Source organism: Phocoena phocoena, chromosome 21 (genome assembly GCF_963924675.1).
Source record: "Phocoena phocoena chromosome 21, mPhoPho1.1, whole genome shotgun sequence".
Taxonomy (NCBI): Eukaryota; Metazoa; Chordata; class Mammalia; order Artiodactyla; family Phocoenidae; genus Phocoena; species Phocoena phocoena.
This window is the reverse complement of record NC_089239.1, coordinates 32391164-32404390: the sequence shown is the minus strand read 5'-3', so window position 1 is coordinate 32404390 and position 13227 is coordinate 32391164.

Genomic DNA, 13227 nt, shown 5'->3' with positions numbered 1-13227 from the left:
AGGAGATTTATGTATGTTTAGTTCTCTACCAAAAGTCTTAAAGCCAAATATACATACTTGTAATATTCAAAAATGCAAAGGATTTGGCCTGAATGCTTTACTCTTGTTATATTTCCAACATTCAAATAGTGTTTATATGTATATACACACACACAGAGACATGTATATACACATATACATATACACATATATACACATATATATGTCTGTGTATATATAGAGAGAAAGTTAAAAATATAATCTATCATTTAGCAAATTTTTAGTTCCTCCAACATGTATTTTATGTGTTCTGGTGGATCCTGAGCCTGCCTTTTTCTCAAACTCCGAAGTCTTAGGAGTCTTTGCACCTGGGAGGTTTGGTGATGAAGCCGTGTCTCTTTGTTTTTCTGTGATTTCCATGCTGCTGCACAGATGAAAGGGTCATTGTTTAGATTAGAACCATTTAACCTTGGTGTTAGTAGTTCCTGTCTTTTCTCTCCCTCACCTGGGATTTCTTACAGATGAGTCCTTCTTAGTTGCCCCCACTTAACTGATAGATCTCTCCTACAGGACTGGCATAGACTTACGTAATGAAAAGAATAACACTCCACACTTCACCATCAGTGAAGTAAGGTGCTAAAAAGAAATCATAGGTTAACATTTTATCATCTCTGAATATATTTGTTTTAATTTACAGTTGTCACGTTCATCTTACAAAGGGCTGTCATAATTGTCACATAAAGTACAACTTGAGGTGACAGTTCCTGTACAAAAATACCGTCACAGGTGGATCCACCAAGTCCCGAAGACAGAAACGTTGGCCTCACCCAGCCATGCAGCGCTCTTTTCCTCAAGCTGTCTCTGTCTTCTTCCGTTATTTCCCCACCAAGCTGCTTGAAAGAGGCTGTGTTTCCACTTCCTCAGCTCCCACTCATATTTTAAATTTTTAATCCCCAGTTTCACACTCTGCTCTTGGGACTCTCATCAGTGGTCATCTAGGATCTTGTTGATAAGTTGAAAGGCACAGTTCATTGTATCTGACATCTTCTTGGCTTTAACTGAAATGGCCCTCGCATCTGTGCCAGCACCTCAGCTATTTACACACATCTGGACCCGATCTGCACCTCTCTGAACAGGTCCATCTTCTGTCCAGCCAGCACCTAGAGCTCCACCAATGAAAGCACAAAATATTACTGCTCTCTCATAAACCCCCTCTGCCCTCCTGTATTTTCTAAATGCCATGACCTACTCTTTAAAACTAGCCGTTCTAGGCTCCATGTCACTCTTCCTCATTCCCTGCAAAAGTTAGCCATCAGTTCAGGTTCAGTTCCTGAGAACATCTCTCCCCAGTGGCGTCTCCTCACCTGTTACTGCCTGCGTCCTGCACATCGGCGTCTCATTTACATTATTACAATAGCCTCGTCGACATTAGGATCTTCCCCCACCTAGCCGTCAAATTTACTATTTTAAGAAGCGAAACTGCTTCAGTTTTGAAAAGCTCAAATCCTCTTTCCCACAGGATAAAATCCAAACTCCTCAGCCTTTCACAGTTTGACTCCCATTTCCACCTAAATATCCAGCCACTAACCTTGTAACCCTTCTCCGTTTCTGCCCCATTGAATTGCTTTGAAACTCTCTCCCTTCGCACATTTTCTTCTTTTGCACTTTGCTTTTAATGACACTGAACCCTCTTCTTTTATCAGACTTATCTGTCACCCAATTTAGATAGCTGTTCATCAGGCAGTATCTTCCATAATCCCCCTGAAAATTTAATTACCTGACATCCCGTCCTCCCATAGTACATCGTTCATGGACATTTCTGCCCTCAGCCAGGATGTGTTGGATTTGATCTGTGGCGGAGAGTTCCCCTGGCTCACTGAAGCTCTGAGTTCTTTGAGGACATAGGAACTGTTGATTCACATTTGCTTCTTCAGCTCTGAGTACTTCAAATGAGCTGATTAAAATCTTCACTGACTGCACTGCCTTCCAAGCAGTGCCTGAACCCGCGCTCTCAGACCTCTGTGGCATAGTCCCCAGTGCATACTTCCCGCTCATATCAGCTCAAGGTACCTTCTTATTCCTGCCTCTGAGTTTTTGCTTATGTTCAAGTTGCTCCTAAGCTGTAGGCCCTCTTCATCATACAGCATAATCTCCTCCTCCTTTGAACACTCTTAGCCAGAGCTGGTAGCTGGCTGGTTATACAGCAGGGGTATTACATGAATGTAGGCTGGTACCAAACACACAGCAGTTAAATATTCTGATTGGCAATCCTATCCGTATCACATTAGATGTAACTTTCTTAGAACATCTGTGTCTGACGTTATAGTTGTTATTTATCATACATGAGTCCTGGAGGTGTGTTGGAGCGAGTTCCTAATGGCTCATGGGAGCCCATTGTTAAATCTTCAGGAATTTGTGTGAAAAAGTTGTTAAATACTGACATTACTTGAAAATTAAATTATATAAAATTACAATTACTATCTTAAAAATAGAAGTAATAAATACTCAAAACTCATTATTTCATAATCAGTTTGCTAGTATATGTTATGAGGTTATTTATGCCTAGTGTGGGAATACTGTGTAATATGCTACCATGCATCTCTTCTAAACATCGCCTTCAGTAATGCTGTACAGCTTGAAATCAGATGATGGAAATATTTATATCACAGCAGTCAGAAAGCTTTACAGATCAGGCCTTGAGTTATTGTTTCAACCAAACAAAACAGAAATTGTCTAAACTTCAGAAAGTGATGTAGAAAATATTAATAAAGGCGATTTAGGTGTAAAAGTGTATTGCGTCTGTAGCCATCGCATGGAGAACAGTTTAAAAATTTGAGGAAATATTCCTTCATTTTCTGAAAACTTTTTTTCCAAATCAGAAAAGAAGCTATTCATTTCATTGTTGAGTTTGTATTTTCAACATCTTCATCATTTCTTTTTTCTCACTCATTAATTTAAATGAAAGTATCAAATAACTTTCATTTTGGAGTGACAGTTTTTCATCAGTTGCAACTATAGGTGGTGGGCTGGTGATGCAGAAGTTCAGCAAAAGCAATAAGAGCGTTCTGTGAGAATCAGCTGGCTATATGAAGATGGCAGTAAAGAATATTGCATATTGTGTCATTTGAATTATGTATTAAAAAGCTTTATATTAATACAATTTACACTAAAAATATGTATGTATATGCACACATTTTTTCAGAGAGAACCAGTTCTTATACGTTTACTGGTTCACCACCAATAAGACTACATAGGTATCAACCGAAAAAAAAGTACATGATTGAGAGCACTTGCCCATTAAGTCATAGAATAATATAATTGAAGAATATTCACAAGAGTTTACATTTTCTAAATCAGTATTCTGTTAATAAAGTAAATTTTTCTAAATAACTTTCTGTAAAGCTTGGAGTTAAACCCAGATTTCCTGATACTCACTACCATTTCATGTTTAATTCCAGTTATTTTTGCCACCCGTCTGTATGATCTGGTACAATGTTTTAAACATTTTTTTGTTTTTATATTCATCTGTAAAATTAAGTTACTAGAATAGATGCATTTCTTTTTTCTTTTTTTTTTGTGGTACGCGGGCCTCTCACTGTTGCGGCCTCTCGCGTTGCGGAGCACAGGCTCCGGACGCGTAGGCTCAGCGGCCATGGCTCACGGGCCCAGCTGCTCCGCGGCATGTGGGATCTTCCCGGACCGGGGCACGAACCCGTGTCCCCTGCATCGGCAGGCGGACGCTCAACCACTGCGCCACCAGGGAAGCCCTAGAATAGATGCATTTCTAATATTATGTAACGTATTAATTTTCTTATCAACTACAACACTATCTCAATTACAATGAATTTGTAAGATATATGCCAAAATGAAATATTTGCTGAATCTATGGTAGGAGGATGATTAAACTGAGTGAAGAAAAGTCTTAATCAATAACCCTTGGTTTCAAGGAAAAGAAGCCACTTGAACAAGTTTAAACTGGGGGGAGAAAAAGTATACTTCTTAGGAATATTTAAAGGTATCATAAAATTTAAGTCTAAATGAACCACACCTGGGACTGTAGCAATCTGTCTGGGACCTCAACTCTCTTATTTCAGGAATCTTCAGGAGTCTTCCCCTCTTTCTCTGCAGCTCCTCTGCTTTGGTTATTCATGAATAATCACAGCTGCTCCTACAGGACTCCCATTGCCTCAAGTCAACACCCCACAATCTAATATTTGCCATAAACTGACCCCATTTAAAAATTCCATTGAAAAAGTCATCCACTGGCCCCATTTGGATAAAGAGCACCCTCCTCCTTCAATCAGTCATGGTCATGAGGCCTGTATTGCAGTCAGCACGGGCTGCAGGTCCCGCTCAGGCAGTCCTTGGAAAGAAATAAGGGCTGAGTGTCACCTTGAGATTCTTCTGAGCAACTTTCTACTGAATCTTAAGCAGCTTCATTATTTGGCTTAGTATGTGTCTCCATCTTATTCGATTAGAAGGATAGCCTTAATAAAATCATACTTTTTAAGAATATTCTTTTTCTGGAGAGTTTTTAGCAAATCTGTTTTTTTATACCACTTATTTTTCTCTTCTAAATTATCCATCCTTTAATCTTAAAATAGTTAACTTTATCCATTTCTGAAAGCAAGACCGTTACAGAATCTGTACTTCCACTGCATATTATATATAAACCAAATAAGATATAAAACTTAAAACCATTATTTGTCATAATAATTTTTCTATAGTTTAAGGCAAAATGTAAATGGAAATTCCACAAAGAAATAATAAACTAACAGTACCTTAAGTGATTTTGTTACAATGTTTTTGATTAATTAATTTGCATATTAATATGACAAAAATTACTGAAATCGTTATTTCTTTAAATAGGCACCAGAAATGATGTTTTAATGTCCTGGAGGTCATTAAGGCATGAGAACTTCAAAACAAATATAACCAAGCCCAAATGATGATTTCTTGGCGTGAGTATATGCCAATTAGCACTTTTTATAACCCTAATTATATTTGGAACCAAGATGTACTATTGATACTGCTATAAAACAAAATTCACCATTTTCAAAATATTGGTATACAAAAAATACAATATTATTTTCAGGGAGAAGGTCAGGGATGGTTGATTTAATAATTCTTATTATGCTATGTATGGTGATCCAAAGACACTTTTAATGTCTATGCCACTTTTAAAATGAATTTTAAACAAACTGAAATGCTATAGATTTGTCCTAACAGAGTGAAGCATGTAGATCTGGTGCCTAGTTTTCTAATAAATACTTATATGCTGTCAGATGTGCTTGTCAAGATGGCACACTTTTAAGTAAAAAGCCATATCCTTCGAATCAATAGTTGGTATCTGTAATGAATACTCAGGGACAGCAATAGTTACTGTCTACTAAAATTATAACCCAACTATTATTTTACAATTTCAGGAAGAACCATAACTCATAATAGCAGTAATTTACATGCAAACAGATACAACTGTGTTATTTTACTACCAATTATAGTCTTAGGTGTATTTCGGTGTCACTGTCTACATCTTAAAATGCACTTAATTTGGAGGCTTAAAGAATACAAAATAGTTCACCACAAGAAAACATGCTAACAAATTCTGGATTTCTAAAACAAGGAATTACTGGCTACTTATTAAATTCATACTGGTTATGAATAAAACTACAATCAAGTGTGGAGAGGCTATAGCTTGCCTTTCCAGTATCTGGCATCACTAAAGAATACGTCTTAAGATAAATGAAAGGAAACTCTCAACTTCATATAACATACATTGTAGCTCTTTGGCTTTTGAAAATCTCAATTTCCTAGCTTTTATGGGAAAAACATATATTCAATAAACATTTAACCTGCAGTATGGTTTAGATGATACCTAGATGAGTGATTCACAATTCTCCTCTCAATGAGTTTGCAGTCAACCACTGAGAAAAGATAGACACACACATACATCAAAAGAAAAAATACTATAAGCACTGAATATGATAAACTTTCTTGAGAGAAATATAATAACAATAATATGAATCTCTTGAAATTGGTTTTGTGATCATGTTCTCATTACTTTTCACTAACTATGCAACATAATCACAAGAACAACTTTAAAAGATTCTGTATATATTCTGTAAAGATTCTGTGTATATACTCCTCCGGTATCTGAGGAGTGGTATTTGGTGTGGTTATTTCCAATTGTCCCTATAGACACCTTGTCCCGTCGGGAGGGGCGTGACCAGAGGACGCTCAGAATGGGGATGGGGTTGGGAGGAACAGCTAGTTTACAGGGTGAACTTAAATGTGGAAGATCTGGTACTTTATGAATGCTACTTAAATTCAGTTAAAAATTAAATAATGATGATAAAACTGTTTATTTTGAGGTGATAACACAAAGACAATTTTCCATGATACATATAGCATTATAGCAAAAAGGATTCTCACTTAATTATTAAAATCTTCTTATTAAAAATCTTCGTTAAGCAAAAAAAGTCAAATTAAAAGACTGGAAAAGAAGAGATTTATAAACCCTGTTCTCAGACATAATTATCAACATATAGAACTGCACACAATCTGTTAAGAAGCTACCTCAACAAATAAATGAGTTTAACAAGGCCTCCAGAACACAAGTTAAACATACAAAAAGCAATACTATTTCTATATTTTAGAAATGAAAACTTGGAAGTTGAATTTTAATAGTACCATTCACAACTACACCACAAAAATTAAATACATAGGTGGAAATCCTACAAAATACATGCAAGAGCTCTCTGCTGCAAAGTACAAGGACACTCACACATACACGGTTAATTGATTTTCTGCAAAGGTGCACAGGAAAAAAACCTATAAATGAAATGTACTTGGAATTGATTCTGTTGCAGACATAATTCTCAAATACTTCCAAATAAACTATACTATTTAGTCATTGAATCAGAAGCCAGTTTTCAAAATGTATAAATATATTCTCTATATAGTTTACTGTAACTAATTTTAGTAAGGAAGATGCTACTGAAGACAAAAAGATACTTCAGCATGTGTTTTATTCTGTCCTGCCTATTATCAGTTGGAATTTTAAAACATAAGAATTTATAAATCCATCTAAGTGTCTTACAAATGTTTTGATTTTTATTTTAATGACTTCTCTGATTTTGTCTTTTTTGCTTATAACTTTTGTAAGCTCTTTAAATTAATTTGTTAATAATGATACCTCCAAATTTTTTCAGTGTTTAAGATTGCAATTGAAATACAATTATTGAAATAAAAGATTTGGAATAGAAAAAAACATTAAAATGTATCACTTTACTGTCAAGGACACAAGTAAAAATATTAACTGGTGGGTTTTAAATTGTGTACCAGAATCAATTTTTAAATGTTATAATTGGGGATATTTTTTTTCAAAGGAGCTCCTACTTGTAACTGAATAAAATTATATTTCATAGCATATAGGAATTACATTGAGTCCTAAACATTTTGTAGCATCTAAATTTGACAAAGCATATAAAGAGTTATCCAATTTAGCAAGTTTCTTTCATTTAAATACTATTTGTAAAAAAATGTAATCTAATGAAGGCAAAACAGATTATACTTATGAAAATAGTTAGGATAATATGTACACATTTCAAAACCAAATACATATAATTAAAAATTCCCTCTGACTTAACCAGGTAAGCTGTAGAGAAAGTGTTTCCTAAATTTAAAAAATTACGGTCTACAACAAAGAATAAACAAAGGCATAAGATATTTAAAATTTGTTCATCATAAAATGCAACTTTGAAGACTATTGTTGGCAACTTTATAAGAAAAGAATAATAAGACGATTTAGAAACAAACTTTTCAGAAAATGCTAGTTACAGAATATTGAATATTAGATCAGATAATATAAATTTTGAGATATAGAAATATAATACAGAATAATAATTTTATGTATGCTGTTTTTAAAGCTCATATAATCAATAAAATGTTCATGCAATTTCAGTTTAATAAATGTAGATAGATGTCAATTTATAGAAGGAATTTGTTTTCAGTGATATTTTGAATATAAATATTTTTTAAATAAATAGTAGAATAAACCCAACATTCTGTTCAATAAATATTTCATAAAAGTATATAGAATAGAGTTAATTAGTTTTTGAACTCCCATCAACTCTTAGAAGTGTCCAGTTTGGGATTGACACTTTTTTTAAACATTCCCTTCTCAACTCCAATTCTGTACTTAGGTCTAGCACAGATTTTTATGTTAAATGTTTTCAGTATTTTGTTTTTCACTCTTGGTTCCCTGCTAGTAAATATATTATCTTATAGTGAGTAAACATATTATCTTATATAGTGATAATATAGTACATTATCTCATGTACAAATTCCACTTGATTATGGTGTATGATTCTTTTATTGTTCTGTTGAATTCTGTTTGTTAGTATTTTGTTGAGAATTCTTGCATCTGTGTTATCAGGGATATTGACCTTTAGTTTTCTATTCTTTAGTGTCCTCACCTAGCTTTGGTATCAGGGTTATGGTGGCCTCGTAAAATAAATGTAGGAATGCTCTCTCCTCTTCAGTTTTTTGGAAATTAGGAAGGATTGGCATTAATTCTTTAAATGTTTGGTGGAATTCACTCCTGAAACTCAGTGAGGTTTTGCCCCTATTTTAAACTCCTACACTTGTTAGATTAATTCTTCATGCATCTTTGTGTGTGGTTTACATGGTAAGGTGAAAAATCCCCTTTGTTTTGAGAGTTCATTGTGTCACACCCAGTTTCCCAAACTGCTTTCTTTCTTGGAGTGAACCTAAAAATGAGGACCATTTAAAATAAGGAGATTTCTGAACTCTCCTATTATTTGAAGATCAGATCACAAACCTGCACCTTACTGTCCCTTCATAATGTCGCTGCAAATGTTGGTATAAGTCAGGCGTGAATTGTGTATCTCTCTGCATTTATAGTATTAACTATGGTTCAAATTCTCATCCTGTGTTGTACTGTGTAATTGAAACAGTTGAGGTATAACTGAATTTTGTGATTTGTTGAAATTACTAATTTTGGCATATTATAATGTTTGGCACAAACAGAAAATAGCTTATTCAAACCAGCATTCACTAACTGGAACTGCACAGTCTGCACTGAGATAAAAATTCCTTTCCTTAAGTAATTATTTTTTGATAATACATATTAATTGAAAATGTTGGAAAACTTTTCAGGGAGAAAAACGACCATGATTTCATGATTCCCGCACCAGAATTAACCATTGTTAACATATCATGAATAGCCATCAAATATGTATTTTTACATGTAAATTAGAATCATAAACACAATGTACACTGTAATGGTATATTACATTTTGTATCCTGCCTGTTATACTTAACAGCAAATAGTTTTTCCATATTCCTAAGTATTCTTGCATATGTTGCAATGCTAATTTAACCCATAATGATCAGAAAAGCACATAAGTAAAATTCTTAACTAGAAATGACCTGTTGTCATACAGAGCTGACCAGGAGTACATCTGAAGTCCAGGTGGTAGAGTCATTTCGTCTTTACCATTGTCCTCAGGTCCTTTTAAAGCAGTGACAGAGTGGACCCATATCAACATGTAGAAGACTTCTCCTCTGGTGTCCTTCCTTCTTACCGTTTCTGCTTCTTTTCCACAGGTAACAACTCTGCTACACACTGCTCTTCCTTTAATCTACATGCTGCTATCCATATTTGCAATTGTTCAGAAAGGAGGATCTAAGAGAAAAAAAATTTACACACACATAAATATGTGTAATTTGTTTTTGATATTTAAATTCTGATACCTTTAAAAGGTCATTTCCTACTTCCAGTGTCAGCCACACTTGATACAGATATGAAAATTCTAGTCTCATGATAGCAAATAACTAAACTTGATCGCAAAGATCCTAACCTTCTAAAGTGGGTTCAGGAAGGTGTTCCTGACTCCGTGGCTGCTGGTCTCGGTCATGAATGATCCGACTTGCCTGTAGCGCTGTGGCTAGTACTTGTCAAAAGATAAGACCCCGAGTCATGAGCAAAACCACACATCCGCCGTGCCGGTGCCCACGTGCTTGTCCCCAGTGGTCACCACCAAATCAGGATGACCTCTCTTTGGTTCTGCCTGCCAAATCGTACACAGTGCCTCTCCGTGGAAGAGTACAACTGAACCCTGTTGTGAAAAGAATCCAAGAAATTCAGTGAGCACTTAGAAGAGTGAGAATATTTCTGAAAATCAACAAACTGTATCTAGTACATCCACCCCCTTGGACAATTATGTACATCTTCTTTATGTACATCTTCTACTCTTATTTAAACTTCTGCACTCATTGGTGGTAGCATCATATTTTGCCAAACAAAAATGGTGCTAGGAAGCTGTATCCGTTATGAACCCTAAAATAAGAGACCAAACCTTCTTAAAAGTCTCTGTGTTTTTCTGTGATGTATTTTCATCTGCTAGACCAATCATCATCCCCTTTAGATATCATATAACTTAATGACCACCATCACCAGCTCATCTTATATACAATATTAGTATATGGGGATGAGATTCTGCCAAAGTTTCTGCTAATTGTTACAAGGCTGTAGTTGATATTTATAATTTCTTTTTTCTAATACCAATTTCTTCTCTTTGCCCTCAGCTAGAGCCTTATCCAATCATGGTTCTTAATTTTATAGAATGAACCAAATCATTATGAAAAATTCTGGGTCATTAGTGATCTTACTTATTTGGTGGTGTTGTGGTCTTTCATTAACTTGTAGTACTGGACAGGCACATCACTAAACAGTACTACCAGAGAACTATCTGAATTCCAGACATTCTTCTTGAGCCAGTTTTAGAGTAGCAATTCCATTTCTCCCTTGATAAACAGGATCAGTCAACTGTGATCCCATTTGTTGCTGATTGCTGGGCCATAAGTGACAATGTGTTAGCCTCAGCTGTGATTCAGAGCGACCATTGTTGTGATTCCTGGTGGAAACATATTTTCTTTGGGATCTAAGACCTATATATTAGCAGTATCTTTGCTGAAATGCTAATGCTTTCCTTTTATCTCCATAGGAAGCATAGTTATTTATAAACTATATCTATTGATTATACTATCAGCAGTTACTGAGAACCAATTTTTGCTTAATATTTTGTGTGTATTGGTCTCCATTTAGATGGCATGTTTTCTTATGTCCCTAGACATCATTGATTGTGTGCTAAACATTTTAGTTGAAATATTATTTTTTAAAAATAATTGTCAGAGTATTGGATGAGGTCATATTCTTCCAGAGAGAATTTGTTAACCTCTTTCAGGTACCTGAGGACATTAGAAATACCTGATTAACCCAGCCCGGTATCAGGGTATGAGGTGTTTTTCTTGATCACTGATATAACGCATGGGAGTGCTATAGTGTATGTAAGGGCTTGTTTGCTTCCATTTCTATTTACCCTCAGGATACAGCACATTAAATCCTCAAATTTAAATACAGGTGGTTTACAGTGCTGGAGAGTTAGCATGCTCTGTACTCCAGCTCCTGTCCTGCTGGTTCCACAAGGAGAAAGGTTTCCTGCTCATTCCCTCAGCTGTTTGTCTTGTTTTAATATGGGCCAGAATGATCCCAAATGCTGGGCCCTTTTCACTGACATCCAGGATATTCCACACCTTAGCCTTGTAATTTCTTATTACACTATTACCTAGTTGATTCTTTTAGGAACCAATATTATTTATTTATTTTTATTTAATTTTTAAAAATGTTTATTACTTATTTATTTATTTTTCTTATTAGTCATCAATTTTATAAACAACAGTGTATACATGTCAATCCCAATCGCCCAATTCATCACACCACCACCACCACCCCCGCCCCGCTGCTTTCCCTCCTTGGTGACCATACGTTTGTTCTCTACATCTGTGTCTCAACTTCTGCCCTACAAACCAGTTCTTCTCTACCATTTATCTAGATTCCACATATAGGCGTTAATATACGATATTTGTTTTTCTCTTTCTGACTTACTTCACTCTGTATGACAGACTCTAGATCCATCCACGTCTCCACAAATGACCCAATTTCGTTCCTTTTTATGGTTGAGTAATATTCCATTGTACATATGTACCACATCTTCTTTATCCATTCATCTATCGATGGGCATTTAGGTTGCTTCCATAACCTGGCTGTTGTAAATACTGCTGCAATGAACATTGGGGTGCATGTTTCATTTTGAATTATGGTTTTCTCTGGATATATGCCCAGTAGTGGGATTGCTGGGTCATATGGTAGTTCTATTTCTAGTTTTTTAAGGAACCTCCATACTGTTCTCCATAGTGGCTGTATCAATTTACATTCCCACCAACAGTGCAAGAGGATTCCCTTTTCTCCACACTCTCTCCAACATTTGTTATCTGTAGATTTTCTTATGATGCCCATTCTAAATGGTGTGAGGTGATACCTCATTGTAGTTTTGATTCGCATTTCTCTAATAATTAGTGATGTTGAGCAGCTTTTCATGTGCCTCTTGGCCATCTGTATGTCTTCCTTGGAGAAATGTCTATTTAGGTCTTCTGCCCATTTTTGGATTGGGTTGTTTGTTTTTTTTAATACTGAGCTGCATGAGCTGTTTATGTATTTTGGAGATTAATCCTTTCTCCGATGATTCATTTGCAAATATTTTCTCCCATTCTGAAGGTTGTCTTTTTGTCTTCTTTATGGTTTCCTTTGCTGTGCAAAAGCTTTTAAGTTTCAATAGGTCCCATTTGTTTATTTTTGTTTTTATTTCCATTTCTCTAGGAGGTGGGTCAGAAAGGATCTTGCTGTCATTTATGTCAAAGAGTGTTCTTCCTATGTTTTCCTCTAAGAGTTTTATAGTGCCCGGTCTTATATTTAGGTCTCTAATCAATTTTGAATTTCTTTTTGTGTGTGGTGTTAGGGAGTGTTCTAATTTCATTCTTTTACATGTAGCTGTCCAGTTTTCCCAGCACCACTTATTGAAGAGACTGTCTTTTCTCCATTGTATATCCTTGCCTCCTTTATCATACATTAGTTGGCCATAGGTGCATGGGTTTATCTCTGGGCTTTCTATCCTGTTCCGTTGATCTATATGTCTGTTTTTGTACCAATACCATATTCTCTTGATTACTGTAGCTTTGTAGTATAGTCTGAAGTCAGAGAGTCTGTTTCCTTCAGCTCCATGTTTTTCCCTCAAGACAGCTTTGACTATTCGTGGTCTTTTGTGTCTCCATACAAATTTTAAGATTATTTGTTCTAGTTCTGTAAAAAATGCCATTGGTAATTTG